General features: G+C 34.6%; 1 protein-coding gene across 6 annotated transcripts in view; it reads right to left on the bottom strand.

Annotated features, from left to right (window-relative positions):
• Positions 1 to 17,103, bottom strand: part of Rabgap1l (RAB GTPase activating protein 1 like) — a 718,519-nt gene that overhangs the window by 526,209 nt on the left and 175,207 nt on the right. The window lies entirely within an intron of this gene.

Raw genomic sequence — 17,103 nt, forward strand, 5'->3', positions numbered from 1 at the left:
GTCTGAAGCTGACACACTTTTTAAAGTGCATTGCTCTTCATGTGATAATGTATGGTTCTTTTAGCATTATTTTAATCAACATAAACATATTAACCATCTTGACAGAACTCAATTTCTTTTAATCAGAAAAACCTGATACACAAGTTTTGTGACAGATAAGCAAGTGATGTTTGACAATTACAGCTAACTCACACTCGAGTGAAAATATCAGCAATACCCACCAATTAACTCATAGAAGTAGACAATGTTTGCCTTATGAACAATCTGCATTCTAGATGGTCATTTTATTTCAGGAAGGAAAATAAAGGCAACTATTAATTAAGCCATCATAGCATGCCCAACACAGCCCAAAACCAGTAGGGGCAAACCTACACCATGTGTGCCACAGCAGGCTTTTTCTATCTTTGAGAGCTCTAAAATGTTCGCTATCACTGCCCTAAACAAATCCACCCTGCCTCTCCAGCCTCATCTCCCACCCAGAATTTGTTACTAAATTCCAGCCACTCTGGCCTTGTTTCAGCTTCTTGAACCCTTTAAGATCTTTTCTAACTAAAGCCATTGGATTGTCCTTTCCTCCTTGCTAATAACAGTTTCTCTCCAGGTCTTTACCAACTTTCATGTACCATGGATACTTACTTCAAATGTACTCCTAACAAAAAGGTTTTCAACTGCCTCTTTCCCAATCTAAACTAAATTCGCTGTTTTTTATTTTTATCAAGTCCTGCCTCTTGCCATCGTTGCGCTTACCATAATGCTATTATGCATCTTTTTATATTTACCACTTTAATACTGTTCTCATTCAAAAGAGGGTAAGAATCATATGGCCAAGGACTCTGTTAATTTCAATCCATGATATACAATGCATGTGGAATGACTGATTGAAATAATGATAAACATATCTATCTGGGAGTCAAAAATATCTGAATTTGAATGCAAATTTCATTACTAAGTAGATGTACCACAGGATAAATTACTATGTGGAGTCATAGTATCTATCCCAATAAAATGAAAATACATATAACAGATTGTTAAAATTAGATATTATCGTACTTTTGATATTCATTAATGTGACTGAAATTAATTTATTATATTTTCATCATCACAGGATCTAAAGGACACAAAATAAAAATCTCTAGTATCCATCTACAGTATAATGCATTTAAATTAGAAAAACATAACTATCTTAATTATTATTTACTGTTTTCAAGAATTCTGAACCCTGGTCAAATTTCAAGTACCCTTCATTTCAAATAATGAAAAAAACTGTCCACTGGGGCTAGAGCTTCATTCCGTTCAGTGGCATAGCACCTGCCTGGCAAGCATGAGGTTGTGAGTTCTCAGTACCAAAATAAAAATAAATAAATAATTTTTAAAATTTCACTGTTCATAAATTAGCTAAAACGAGGGCCATGAAAAGTTAAGATCTTAAGTTTAAACCAACCCAATTGTTGCTACATTGCTACTCTGTTCTGAGACAGAGAGCTCAATCCATAATTACTGAAAGTTTCATCTAAATCCAGTAAAAATTAAATCTTTGCAAAGTTTTTAAATAACCCTAAACAAAGCAGGAAAGAAGAAAAAGTAATGAAAAGCAGAAAACAAATAATAAAATGGTAGCCCTAAATTGAAACATAACAAGTATCATGTAAAATACAGTCTAAACATACCAATTAAAAGACAGATTAGATTACTTAAAACACAAGATGTAAATACATTCTGCCTCCAAAAAACACTCATTTAAAATAACAGTATTAGCAAGCTGAAAGTAAAATAAGGAAACAAGATATACCAAGGACACACTAATCAAATCCAATAGTTGAGACATTGTGGTTAATAACTAGAATCTTAACTAACTCAGCAGTTCTACATCCTGGGGTTCCTGGGGTGTAGAGAACAAGCCTTTTACTGCTTTAGACTGATACACTGTGTCAACTTGAGCAGTTTATAAGTGTAACTCAGCATGGGAGCCAGAATCTTTACTTTGTAAACATCCTCTGTCTGTGCAAGAAGACAGCATGGAGATGGTGTGCTGGTAGCCTGCTCAGGATACAAGTGAGGAAAAGAAGCTTGTTTTTCTCCCTCATCTTGCTCTTATTGCTTTTGCTACCTTCTGCCCTCTTGAAGTGTTGCCCTTGTTGAAGTGTTGAAGCTGATTATGGACTGAAATGTCCATAACAGAGACTAAACAAATCTTTGCTTCTTTAATTTTGGGTGTCAGGTATTTTGTCTCACCAATGACAGAAAAGTAACTAAGACATCAAAGGAAAGCCAAAGAAGAGACTGTATTAATATAAGACAACAAAGACTTATTAACCATTTAGGGATGAAGGATGGTACACAATGATAAAAGGACCAATTTAACAAGAATATCTAAGAATCCCAATATATTTATGCACCTAACAAGAATGTCTCAAATATATGAAGCAAAAACTGACATACATGAAAGGAGGCTGACATCCATAACTACTATTGTAAACACCATTATTTTTCTTGTGTGTAATCAATAGAAAAAGTACACAAAAATGCATAAAGGCTACTAAAGAAATGAATATCATTACCAACAGGACTTGATATATACCATTCCATACCACTACTCTATGCAGCAACAGCTGCAAACACACATTTTTACAAAGCACACGAAGTATACATCAAAACATAATTTCTTGAACTATATAAAACAAAGAAAGCTTCAAAGATTGAAATTAAATTGTACTCAGTGACCAAAATACAATTACATTGAAAATAAGCAACAGAAAAATATTTGAAAAGTTCCTAATACTTGTAAATAAAAATAACACGGTGCTAAATAATTCATGGATAGAAAAACCAGATTAGGATATCGTTTGAATAGAACAAAAAAAGTAATCCAACAAATAAAAACTAGGTGAATACAACTATATTATACACAGATAGATTGCTGTAAATATTTCATCTACAAAAGCAACCAAAAATCAATAATCTCATCTTTCACCTTAAGAAACTAGGAACAAAAGAATACAATCTAAAGCAAGCAAAAGGAAAGAAGGTAAAAGCAGACATAAAATTGGAGAAATAACTTTAAGAACTTTTAAATGGTAGCTCTTTGAAAAAATAGTAAGTTAGTAAAACTCCAACTAAACTGACAAGAAAAAAACATAAAGCATCAATATTAGAAACAAAACTGAGGGGTCCGGGAGAACATGGCGGACAGATAACAGCAACTACCGGAGGCTCTCTGAAAACTAGGCTCAGAAGCCAGGTATGGTGCGGACTAAAGAGACATAAGCAGGTGGAGTTATGCTCTGCTGACTCAGGAACGAACTCGGCTGAGAGAAACCAACTTGGAATGCAGTCCTGGTGCTAAAACAGGAACAGAAAAGCCTCGCTGCTGAGGCTGGACCCCACGCCATTTGGGTTTCCCGCCGCGCGGTGGCTGGCTGCCTCTACGTCGGCTCGGCAAGGAGAGAGACGCACGGAAACTCTGAGAACGGGAGTCTGTGAACGGAGTCGAAAACAGGACAGGCAGGGAGGCATGTTCTGACTTGTGGCGAGGTGAGTGAGAGAAACTGACACTCCACCACAGTTTGACTCCAGCGGACTTTCTGGGCCCGGGCAGTCCTGTGGGAGCAGGGCGCGCTGGCGACTCCAGCCACACATTCCCCTGTCGGGCGGGATTGGTGAAAAGTGCCTGGCCTGCGTGATGCTGCCGGCGGACCCCGTAGGCTGGCCCAACCCAGATCCCAGAGCCTGACGGAGGCCGGGAGGGGCGGGCCCCCGCGTAGGCTGCCTGGTGTGCAGCAGTGAGTGGAAACACCTAACCGGCGCAATTCGATCAGGCTGTGGCTGACAGAGAGAGAAGCTAGGCCTCTCATATAAGCTTGCATATATAAGGAACAGAGAATATGGGAAGAGGCAGCAACAAGAAAGGCTCCTCGGCCCCCAATTCTGAGAAACAGGCAATAACAGACACCGCACCATTACACATAAGGCGCCATATAGAGAGCCTCATAGACCAATTCAGGAATGAAGTTATCAACGACCTGAAGCTAGAAGTATGCAAAATAGTTAGAGAAATACTAAGCACCACCCAAGAAAAAACAGATGGTGGAATGGAAGAACAGAAAAAGAGGGGAGAAGTGTTTGATGGAGAAAACAGGGAAAGCATAGAATAGGTGAAGCAGGTTCAAAGGGACTACCAAGAAACTAAGAAGTCTATCGAAGACTGGCATAACAGCTTGAAAGAAACTAAGGACAGACTATCTGAACTGGAGGGCAGAATTGTAATATGGGAGAATGAAATGAAAAACTTCTTAAAAATAACAAAGAAACAAACAGCAATAATACAAAGACAAGAAGATGATAAGAGGAGCCATAACTTAAGGATTAAGAACATAAAAGAAGAAGTAGGGACACAAACAAATGAACTACAAAAGCTACTCACAGAAATAATCCAGGAGAATTTTCCTAATTTAGCAAAAGATAAAGATACTCAGATGTATGAGGCATACAGGACGCCAGCTACCTACAACCCAAACAGAGCAACACCCAGGCATATAATAATAAAAATTCCAGAAATTCAATACAAGAACAGAATATTAAAAGCTGTCAGAGACAAGAAGCAGACCACTTACAAGGGAGCACCCATCAGAATTACAGCAGATTTCTCTGCACAAACCATCAAATCACGAAGAGCTTGGGGGGAAATAATTCAAGCTTTGAAAGATAATAATCTCCAGCCAAGATTGAGATATCCTGCACAACTGTCCCTCGAAATTGATGGAAAAACGAGGTGCTTCCAGGATAAAGAGGAACTGGGGGAATTTGCAACCACCAATTCAACTCTACAGAGAGTATTGCAGGATATTCTAAAAAAAGAAAAATACAAAGAATCCAGAAATAATGGAGGCCACAACGAATGGAGCAGAGAACAAAGTGAAGAAGACAAACTGACAGCTACTGACAGAATAAGAGCTCAACAGAAATGAGGCAGAGAAGATTGGATGATAGGAACAGCTATTTTGGAGAAAATGACATCTTAATAGGTAATACTGATTTAGTATCATCTTGTTTTGAAGTCTCATCTAGCTTTTGTCCTTCTGTCTCCAATGGTCCAAATAGGTTGTATCTTACTGGATTTTATTATGTATGATAGTATAAGCAAAAACCTTTTAAAGACAAGGAGATTATACAGAAACCATTGTTCATTTTCTGTTAGTCGATTCTAAATACTCTGTAATGCTGTCATTCTCTTGAATGGTTTTACATTGTTTTGATATACTTAATGCTACAGTATACGAAGTTGTACTCAAGGATTTCAAGGAAAGAGATAATATGGTAACTACTTTTAGGTCAGGATTATCTGGTGGTGAAACACTATTCTGCTTAAATGGTTATGTTTTGATCTGTGCTGTTTCGTTGTTATGCCCTCTTTTATCTCAATCTCCACTCCATTATTTACTTTTTTATTTTTATCCTTTTAATTAAAGGAAAAAAATAGCAGGATATATTATAGTAACCCACTTTGACTTTCCATTACCTCGATTTAAAGCCCTGTATTACTCTCACCATCTGGTTTTTAACTGATGTTCCCCCATTCTGTTTTGCTGGATAGTATCAGGTTCGAAAATTTAGGCATCAGCTGTGAAGATAATGAGATTCATTATAACGCCCATTCTCATTGACTTTTATCTATTTTTGAAGACCTACAATGTCTCCAATGTTTTGGTTTTGTCGGTTTTATTCTTTACAGTTTTGTTCAATTGTATTGTAACTAACAATATAGGCAATTCTATTAGAGATAGCGGGAGGCATTATGGTAACCATTGTTGATCACCTTGTATTATGTTTTCACATTATCTATTATGTCCACCCTTTTGACTTGACCGATTCTGTTCTGTTATGTCACATTTGGTTTTACTCTCTTCCAAAAAAGTAATAAGAACCATGGGAGCAATGAAACCCAAAATGTGTAATAGTCATTGTACAAAAGAGAGGAAAAGAAAGTGCTCTGTACTATATAACTGCAGGTATATTTAAGTGTATAAGATAGAAAATGATATCACAGAGTTTTATTGGATCATTGAACAGAACTGTTTGCAGTATCATTGATGGAATGTCCACTTTACAAGCTTTAATTTTGTGACTTGAACAATTATTTCTAAGATGACAATATGTAATCCATTAACTAGTAATTTCCTACTGTTCATTTTTTTTTCTGCAAATCTGTATAACTTGTACCCTTTCTCTGCTTTTTTTCTTTTCTCCTTAAATAAAATTTAAAAAAAAATTTAAAAAAAAAAAAAAAAAAAAGAAACAAAACTGAGTATATCATTACAGATGCAACAAACATTAAAAGGGAAAGCAAATATTGCTGGCTACACTACAGCTCTCAATTATTCAATCAGATTAAATAAAGTAATTCATAAAAGCCAGTAACTACTGACACATACTCAAGAAGAAATAGTCTAGTAAACAAAACTAAATTTGTAACTCTAATCCTTCTGAAAATGAAAACTGTAAAGCAGACAGTTTTGACAACAAATTTTTTTTTAAAATACATGAAGAAGGTATTATGGCTTATATCTTGATGCCCCCCACAAAGTCTCATCAAGTCACAGGAGGGGTTTTTAAGAGGTGGCTGAAGCAAGCCATGCCCCTGTGAGCCTGATATCTAATAGCTGTCATCAGGGCCTGGTAATCAGCACAGGCCAGGATAACCAGCCTGCCATACTTCAAAGAAACCACATGTGTCTGGAGAAGCCCACAATGTGCCCCACCACCTCCCCAGGAACCTAGATTAGCAGAAACCCAGGTGACTGACCCATTCTCCTATGCCACAGATGGGTACCCAATGCAGGAAGCACGTGGGACCCCACAATCAGCATATCTAGAAGAAACCAGGGAAATATCAGTAAGAAAGAACAAAAGACAATGTCCGGTCTCCAGCCTACAAAGAACAAGACCTGGAGACACAGACATAGAAAAGTTTGAAACTGAAATTTCTGGGAGGATGGCATCTAAAGTAAAGAAACAATTTCACAAGGCTGTAAAAGAAACCAGATCAGAAATAATATCTCAGATAAAAGAACAAATGACAAACATAATGAAAGAAATGCTGAACATACCTAATGAAGGCACAGATAAAAAAGAGGAGCATTAGAAAATGATGGAAACCTTGAAGGAACAATACAGGAAAGAACTACGATGCCTGAAACAGAGAATATCTGAAAAGAGATATCCAGGAAATTAAAAACTCCACTGAAAGCTTGCAAAAGTACTTGAAAGAAACTGAAGACAGACTCTGAGACCTTGAAGACAGGATGGCAGCTAGCAGCCTCAAAAGGAAAGATCTCTTAAAAATAAAGAACCAGGAAATAGCAATTCAATAGCTGCAAGACAATGCAAAGAAAAATAATTTAAAAATTACAGGTATGAGCAAAAAAGCAGGGGTCAACACAAGTGACATAAAAAGGCTACTTACAGAAAGAAATAATAGCAGAAAACTCCCGAAGCATGGGAAAAGGACCTGACAAATAGATAAGCGAGGCAAGCAAAACTCCAACTAGCCATAACCAAAATGAAGCTACACCCAGACACATAATAATCAAGATCCCAGAAATTCAGTACAAGAACAGACTATTAAAAGCTGTTAGAGTAAATAAACTACCTATAAGGGAAAACCCATCAGAATCATGGTAGACTTCTCAATGCAAACCATCAAGTCAAGAAGAGCTTGGAGTGAAGTGTTTATTTCAAGTCCTAAAACAAAACAACTTCCAACCCAGGCTGATGTACCCTGCAAAACTACCTTTCAAAATTAATGGAGATTAAGAGATTTTAATGATAAAGAACTGAAGGAATTTATGACCACCAAACCAACCATACAAAGAATACTGAAGGACATTCTAGAGAGAGATAAAAATAACCACAGTTTCAGGAAAAGCAAGATATGGGGATCACTGAGCAGGCCAGGCATTTTTAACAGAGGGGAAAATAAGGGAGCCAACAGCAGAAAAATAGCAAGGCAGAAATGAACCAGTGCATACTGGCCATAACCATTAATGTAGAAGGCTTCAATTTGCCAACAAAAAGAAACACAGGCAGAGTGGATCAAGAAACAAGATTCATCAGTATGTGGTATACAAGAAACATTTAACTTGAAAGGAAATTCATAAATTGAAAGTCAAAGGAGAGAAAACAAGGAACCAGAAAAAAGCAGGAGTAGCTTGCCTATCAACTGCAGAACGGCAAGAAAGATACGGCAGTTTTATACAATAGAAAGCTATTCAGCTATAAAGAAAGATAATCACAAGGCTCTTGTAGATAAATGGATGCAACTTGAGATCATGCTCATGGGTAAAATGGTTCAGACTTACATGAGTGAACATCATATTGTCTCCCTAATACAGAAACCTGAAGGAGTTAGTGAGATCCACAATGTATAACAGATATTGTCAAAATGAAAGGGGAGTAAATGTCTAAAATGGAAAGGTGGTAGCCAATGTTAATTTCCTATTATCTTGTTTTGAAGTACTGTGTCAGTGTCATTGTTCTGTTTCATTTGATTTTTTTATCTGTTTTGTTTTGATTTTATTATATCTCATGGTATAGGAAGCTATTTTGAAGATGACTAGATATATTATGGTAGCCATTGTTGATTTCCTATTAACTTGTTTTGAAGCCCTGGATAATTTCTCTTTTGTTTGATTTTATTATGTCTGACACAAGCAGTTACTTTGAAGATAACAAGAGGCATTATGGTAGCCATTGTTGATTTCCTACTATCTTGTCTCAAGTCTTGTAACACTTTCACTGTTTTGTTTTGATTGGGCCTGTTCTGTTTTATTTTGTTTGGTTTTAAATAAAAGGGAGAGATGGCTAGATCTAGAGCATGTGACATTGGGATGGAGGATGCAATGTTAGGATTAAGGGTGTGAGCTCTACCCATCCTCAGGGTGGTAGCCTGGACAAGGGCAGAAAAGAAAGAAGGTTGTTGCTAGCTGCCTTCTGCTTGCCCTGCTTTGCCACAGACCGCTTCCCTCTGCAATGAACCCTGTCCTGCCACCCTGCCCTGGTGCAAGCCAATATGAACTTAAACCTCTACAAACTGTAAGTTGAAATAAACTTTTATTCCTTTAACTTTGGGTGCCAGGTATTTTCCTCTAGCAATGAAAGAACTAAAAACTGGTAAGAAATAACACTAATGTTTAAAAATTTTTCAGAAAATAATTCTTTATCAACTCAATGTACAAACATCATTTCCCTGATACAGAAACTAAAGAAAAAATTACAAGAAAAGAAAATCACAGACTAATATCCTTTTAAGCATAGACAAAATTCTTTAACTAAATATTAGCAAATTAAAATGATTTTTATAGATACAGCTAATAGGTATTATAAATCCAATCCATATATATATAAATTTTAATTCAAACATGTTCATATATACATTGAAGTCAAATACATAGGTAATCCAAATTGCAAATTATGTATATATGTATAAAATAACAGTAATAACAAGTGTAGGGAAGGCTAAGCTGATTCAGTATTGAGAAAAATCAGCATACTTCATCATATTAACAAGGTAAAAACAAAAAAAACCACATTATCATATCAACTGATTCAGAAAAGACTTTTAAGGAAATTCAGCATTCATTCATACATATCAAAAAACTTAGTGAACTAGGAATATAAGGGAACTTCTTATCTTCATAAATGCTTGCTGTGAAAATTCTACATTATACTTAATGCCGAAAGAAAGTTTTCCTCCTGAAAATAAAAGAACAATGTTCAGTGTCATCATTCCTGGTCAATATCCATCACACGTGTGGGCCAGTGGCAGAGGGCAGGAGAGAAGGAGGGAAAAAGGGGAAAGGATACACAGATTTCAAATAGAATTTATTTACTGACATTGTAATTAACTTTCTCTGGGGCTTTTACTACTAAGTAAGAGTTAGAGAATACTATAGACTTTGTAGGCCATGTCATAACAAATCAGCTTTGTTGTTTTAATGTGAAAGTATTACAAGCTGTACATACCTCATCTGCACTCAGTTTACTGTAGTCAGAATTTCTACTACTTTTTCATGTAGAATCTAAGCATTATATCAAACAAGTTTAAAATATTTTTTCACTAAAATTCTTTTTAATTTCTGATAATTACACATTTTTAACTAAAATACTGATCTGTATTTATAAAACAAATTAGCTGCTCCAATAATAAAATTCATTACATTTTAGGAACATGAAATACCTAATAGGCACTTAATAAATGTGCGTTAAGTTACAAAGAAAGACTCATCATACTTATACAAATAAATTCTAATTTTTTTCAGCTCATCAAATACAAAGTACAATAGCTACAAATATATATAACCACATGGAAAAATAATGTATGTCTACATAAATAACATACACAGAGAAATATATAAGCTATGCAGCTTCTGTTTGCCTCCATACTGAAGATTAAAGAAAGCCAATACTATTTTATTATGTATGATAGTATAAGCAAAAATTTTTAAAGACATGGAGATTATACAGAAACCATTGTTCATTTTCTGTTAGTTGATTCTAAATACCCTGTAATGCTGTCATTCTCTTAAATGGTTTTACATTGTTTTGATATATTTAATGCTACAGTATACGAAGTTGTACTCAAGGATTTCAAGGAAAGAGACAATATGGTAACTAGTTTTATGTCAGGATTATCTTGTGGTGAAACACTATTCTGCTTTTGATCTGTGCTGTTTTGCTGTTATGCCCTCTTTTATCTCAATCTCCACTCCATTATTTACTTTTTTATTTTTATCCTTTTAATTAAGGGAAAAATAAATAAAAATAGCAGGATATATTATAGTAACCCACTTTGACTTTCCATTATCTTGATTTAAAGCCCTGTATTACTCTCACCATCTTGTTTTTGACTGATGTCCCCCTATTCTGTTTTGCTTGATAGTACCAGGTTCAAAAGTTTAGGCAACAGCTGTGAAGATAGCGAGATTCATTATGACGCCCATTCTCGATGACTTTTATCTACTTTTGAAGACCTACAATGTCTCCAATGTTTTGGTTTTGTCGGTTTTGTTCTTTACTGTTTTGTTGAATTTTATTATAACTGATGATATAGGCAATTCTATTAGAGATAGCGGGAGGCATTATGGTACCCATTATTGATCACCTTGTATTATGCTTTTACATTATCTATTACGTCCACCCTTTTGATTTGATTGACTCTGTTCTGTTATGTCACATTTGGTTTTACTCCCTTCCAAAAAAGTAGTAAGAACTGTGGGAGTAACAAAACCCAAAATGTGTAATAGTCATTGTACAAAAGAGAGGAAAAGAAAGTGCTCTAAATGATATAACTGCATGTATATTTAAGTGTATAAGATAGAAAATGGTATCACTGAGTTTTATTGGATCATTGAACAGAACTGTTTGCAGTATCATTGTTGGAATGTCCACTTTACAAGCTTTAATTTTATGACTTGAACAATTATTTCTAAGATGACAATATGTAATCCATTAACTAGTGATTTCCTACTGTTTATTTTTTTCTGTAAATCTGTATAACTTGTACCCTTTCTCTACTTTTTTTCTCCTTAAATAAAATTTAAAAAAAAAAAAGAAAGCCAATACTGTTAACAAAAAAAAACCCTTCTACAACTTTTATTTTCCCACGATAATCTTGTTAACTTTGTTAATTTTCATCTTTCTGCATGTAAAAGATTTACTATTATTTATGTACTATTGCTTATTTACTGATTATACTTTGATTTAAATAGGTTTAAATCAACAAGCATCTTCAAAAGGAAATTTTCTCTTTATGCTTTTTAACTCTAACAGTTGATAAAACACTTTATCTTCAACTGTTTGAGGCACCCAAACGCAAGAGATTTCATGGAGAGGCCAAGAAAACACTTCATGTTTTAATATTAAATCTACACTTAGCACACAGTCCAAATCAAACCTTTAGAAGACCTGTGGCAGGAAAAAGGCATAAGAACAAGCAGACACTTCCACCTCCAACCAGACTCGTTCTCTTAAGCAAAGACTGAAAGAAATGGCTTCCTTTTCTACACTTAAGGTAAACTCACAGGAGCTTCAGAGAACAGGTAAGATTATGAGAACTTCCGGTCATGATCTAGATCCTTTTTTTTTTTACAGGCAAACCTCCTCCACCCAAACTATCTCTCTGTCTAAAAACAAAAGACAGGAAGATGACATTTGGAGAACAGACAAGATGTATCACCTTCCTTATTAATATGAAGTAACAGAGATCCTTAGAAGGTAAATATTGTATTCTGAACCTCATTACAGTACTATGAACACCTAACATACCCTGGATACCAGATGTACGCCTTTGATCTTTGAACTGACTTGATTGTAACAGCCAAGGAATTATTCGTACTGAAAATCTTTCACACAGCTCACTTAATTCCAATGTCATTGAATTTTATAGAAAAAAAAACTTCAGTTATACTTTTATTGAGACTCTTACAATAAGAAAACTATCAGTTAAAGAGATAAAGTGACTCCTGCTAGAACTTTTATTTTTTATTTTCTACTGAGAACCAGCCTCTTGTGACATACTTATTCTATATTCAAGCTAAAAACACTTATTTTCATATACTAAATCTAAAATATACCCACCAAATTATAAATGAGGATTGGTAATTTCTTTTCAAGAAATGTAAAGTTCAGTATGTCTTTTAAGGACTAATGCTCCAATAAATAAACTTTTTATTATTTTTTTTAAATCTCCATTAAGTACCAACTTTTATAGAAAAGTTGTATGTTATGATATCAGGCGCACTAATAGAAATTATTTTAATAATCGTAATCTCACTAATTCTATAACATATGCTTTCCAACTATTTCAAGAAATGTCCATCTGCATTAAAATATGGTATGCTGATCTCAGTATGTCTTGGATTTCCCAAACTATTATAAACAAGATTGTTTAAGGTTACGTTTAAAATGAGTATCACAAAAGCATTTCTTCCTTCATGACAAATTTTTTAAATAACTGCTTTAAATTCTCATTTATAGTTTACCACACATCCCAGAAGAAAGAATTCAAGAAACTCCCTGTGTGTTTTCACTGCTGTGGATTCAGCTATCCCCTTGAAAATTGAGCTGTTTTATAATATTATCTTGTCATCCAAATCTGCTCCTTTTCCAGACACTGTTCTCAGAGATACCTAATTATGTAATAAGATCACCGAGTTCACTGAAGTGTTACATTTTCTAAGCTTGCTCTTCTGCATGTCTATTCTTTCACGCCTAAAATAATTTTATTATCAATTTTTACTACATTTTGACATGAGCACAAAGTAGAAAAATTACTATGAAGAACAACACATTTAAATAACAGGTTTCAAAATGTCGAACAAGTAGTATTGTAAAATAAGCAAAACTTGATCATTAAATATCAATTATTTTCTTCCTTCCCTTACCGTATCCAAATAGATCTCTTTGTTAGATACTCTACATGTGGTAATGAGCCTATGGTTTTCATTAAATTTTCAACACAGTGCAGGAACACAAGTCTTTAGATAAGGGTGTTATGTATCACTTGCAAGGATATGTTTTCATAATCCCCACCAAAGAAAAGGATGGGGAAGGAATGCTGATACTCAACGAAAAGAACTCAACTCACTGAATTTGCCATCCTGTTTTGCTTAAAACGTGGCATATTATTGTTTTAAATACACTGCAGAAGAATAGATGTAAAAATTCTTTCCTTTCTAACTTATGACTTCAAAATTTCTAACTACTACTGTTTCAGAATTGATCCGAGTCATTCACCCAACAATTCCACGTGTTTTTGGTGGAGATCTATAATAAACCACTTATTGTCATTTTAATACCTTAAGAAAACAGGGCTGTATTCAATTTTCTTTCTTTCGTAGACTCATGATAACATCCCTGATAGTCTTAAGGCTATACTACTCCAAAATACAGCATCTTGTCATTTAAGACAGCAGCAGCAAAAAAAGGTCACTCTCAACTTACTCTTGCTTCTGTTCCCTTAAAGTGGGCTATAAAAATCCAGCCAGAAGTAGGTCATAGAATTTTTATTTTAGATGCATCATTTTCTTTGAGCACCCACACTCTACTATTGACTGTATCCTATATGTACCTCTAATAAATCATTCTCATGTCTCTAAAAAAATTTATTTAGAAGCTCCATCAAAAAGAAAGGAATGTTCTTATCCTTGAAGACATAGACACCAAGAACAATCTGAAGAGGCCTTGCTAAAGCTCACCTTCAATGTATTACCATTAGATCATATCACTTTTTTGTCCAATCATACTTCTACATACTTGTACTCATCAAACATAAGCATAAGTATGTGCTTTTTCTGTCTTCTGTCACGTAAAACACACTAAGTTTGCATCTTTTCTAATATTTCATTTATTATAAGAATCTCAGCCATGAATCTATCAGTGAATAAAAATTGTTTCCCCTCTATAATCCATTTTACTACAATATACAGGAAATTTAAAAATAAACAGCAGCACCTAAATGTTCCTAGTATTCTATACTTATTTCAGCTAATCATTACCAGCAGAATATAGAATTATTATGTAATGTAAAAATTAGAAAATAAAGCACTATGAAACAAAACACTTCTACAAAGGTTATATTCCAATCTCCTTATCAAGGAATCCTGCCATTAAATATCTTATGCATAATGAAATGCATGACATTTATTTCCAGTAATAGGGAAAAAAGAAATAAAAATTCACTTAAAAATTGCTTAGGGAGTTTACTAAAGTAGCAATAGATAGTATCAGTACAGGTTTTAAATATTTCCAAAATAAACTCTATTTGGAGATACTTTCAGACTGTACTTTAAAAAAAAAATCACTTACTGAGGCAGTACTCACCATCCCTTCACACCGAACCTACTTATGGGAATTTACTATTTTTAAAGTTTTACACTGCTGTATAAAAAGATTTGTTTTATTCATATACAATAAAGTCTTAGAAATATCACTACAAACTGACACAATAAGCAAATAAAACATGAAACAATGGGACTCTGCAAGATTCTTTTAGTTGTTTTGGAAATCCTTCAATAAATTTAAAAAATATCAAGTAGTAAATCATGTCTTCACCACATCATACCTACAGAAGAAACTAGTTCACTTTTAACACATCTACTATGCCCTTCCTGCCAACATTGGCAGCAAAATATTTTCAGCACCTGACTTCATGTTTTAAGGGGGTGCTCATTTAGAAGTATCAGAGGCAGGAGTTTGGCTTCTAAATTTAAGAAAAGTACAAATAAAGACTGCATTTTCTCAAAAGTGCAATATTATACCAGATAAAGTAAGTTATATCTAAATAGTTTGGATTTGTGTTTACAACCTCTTCTGTTGCTAATCATACTAGGGGCAGAAAGGGGAAATTTTGTCTATCTTCCATCTTAAATCAATTGCAATGTGACTTCTGCCCCTACTATTGTTCGGAAATCATATAAGTGTTACTTAGAGTCTAAGACTATTGCCCTTATTTTCTAATTGAATTCCTAATTTGCCTCCCTGCACAAACTGCTTTTACCAGCCTCATGTTCTTACGATTTTACTCCAAGATCTGTGCACATTTTTCTACATTTACTTGGCTCAAATCTCTTCTACTGACAATCTTGTAAATACCTGCTTTTCTTAGGGGTACGTGTTTAACATTAACTCTTCCTTAAACATCTACTCCTGGAGGTTTTGTCTACTCCTATTTGCTACTCTCAAGCAATGACCATTTTCTGAATCTTTATTACCCTAAGCTTAAGACAAATATTCAACTATCTACTGAACATCTCTAACTGGGAGTCCCACAGGAATATGAATTCCGCATTCCCCAAACTCCAGTCTTCTTTTTTCCTCAAAACTTTTCTCTCTAAACTCTGTCTTAATCAAAAGAATTTACAGTCACCCGGTCACTTGGAACTAATCATAGCCTCCTTGTTCTTCCCTCATTCATTCATAAAATCAAACACAAAAAGCTAGATGATTTTTACTTCTTTACAGACTCAGCATTTCTGCTTTTCCACTGTTCTCACTCTTTTCCACAAAAGTCTTCTTACTCTATGTTTACTGTGTCTAATCTCAACACTCTTTCCACTGCTATTCATAGTGACTTCTCTCAATTATAAATGTAATGTCAATCATAGTTTAAAAGCCTACAGTGGTTCCTCCCCAACTGAGAATAAAACCTCTAAATTCCCAAACAATGGTAATGATCTGTTTTCAGAAGAATTACCCATCATGTCCACTGATGTCCTAGGAAGATCTGATTTCCCACAAATCCTAAATATTTCACAGTGCCTCAATCTTATGAATTTGTTCAACTACTGACTCTAACTAAACTCTTCTTTGCCCCATCATAGTTCAAGTTCACTTTTCCACCAGAGTTAATTATTCACTTATTGATTCATTCATTCACGTAATACTAAAGATAGTTCTCTATCTGCTCCAAAACAATACATACTAAAGAGAAGACAAGCAAGTAGGTAGTTGATTAGTATTAATAACAGCTAGGCTGGAGATGTAGCTTAGTGCTAGAGCACTTACCTACCATACATAAAGTTCATTCAATCCCCAGAACCACAAAACAAAACAAAACTATTGAGCATTTACTAATGGACAACCACTGTTCAAATGCCCTTATGGGATTAAGATTTATTCATGACAACTCTTTGAGAAGGTACAACTATAGTCTTCGTTTAGAAATGATGAGAGTCTTGCCTAAGGTTATAAACCTAGAAAATATACAGCAGGGTACAATGTGATACAGACTAAAGAAGTCTGACAAATTCAATGTGAGCAGTATGGTTAGTAAGGCTTTTGTAATTTTTATAAACTTTTATTACTGCATTGTCATCTTTTACCTCTATGTTGCTCCATTCTTAGGGACAGAGAATACACACAATATTATTCATTTGTGTATCCCAGACATCTACCATAATCATTATCACATTGAGGACACTCAAAAATGTTTAGTAAACTAAACTAAGCATTAAAAATCACTTTTTAAGTGAATATTAGAATGCCGCAAGACTATATGTGATAAAGGCCTTTGGCCTTCTCCTCAATGCAGTGATATTTTATATCAAGCAG

This window comes from Cavia porcellus, unplaced genomic scaffold (assembly GCF_034190915.1).
Source record: "Cavia porcellus strain 051 isolate PalLab524CR breed Dunkin Hartley unplaced genomic scaffold, mCavPor4.1 scaffold_29, whole genome shotgun sequence".
In the NCBI taxonomy this organism is placed as follows: Eukaryota; Metazoa; Chordata; class Mammalia; order Rodentia; family Caviidae; genus Cavia; species Cavia porcellus.